The sequence below is a fragment of the Corapipo altera genome, unplaced genomic scaffold (assembly GCF_003945725.1).
Source record: "Corapipo altera isolate COAL_440 unplaced genomic scaffold, ASM394572v1 68, whole genome shotgun sequence".
Classification (NCBI taxonomy): Eukaryota; Metazoa; Chordata; class Aves; order Passeriformes; family Pipridae; genus Corapipo; species Corapipo altera.
The window spans coordinates 1,050,150-1,050,514 of record NW_020884919.1 but is presented as its reverse complement, the minus strand read 5'-3'; positions in this window follow the sequence as shown (position 1 = coordinate 1,050,514).

Genomic DNA, 365 nt, shown 5'->3' with positions numbered 1-365 from the left:
TGAAGCTCTTTTAAACTCAACTGAACCCCTGTTTTCTTCTGCAACTGCTGTGACAGGAAATGAAAGGAGCTAAAATGAGAAAAAATACCAAGGAATTTGCACTGAGGAAATGGCGGCAATGGAATGGGAGCACAGAGCTCCCTACTCTACCAAGGCTGGACCCTTCCCTGCCTTCCTGAGGTCCCACTGGCACCTCCTCCTTAATTCCCACTCCATCTCCTCCATCTCAGTGCCGTGTCACTCCATTTTCTGCACCCCAAAGCTCTGTCACTCCATCTTCTGCATCCCAGAGCTGTGTCACTCCATTTCCTTCATCTGAGTGTCCTGTCACTCCATCTCCTCCATCCCAATGTCCTGTCACTCCA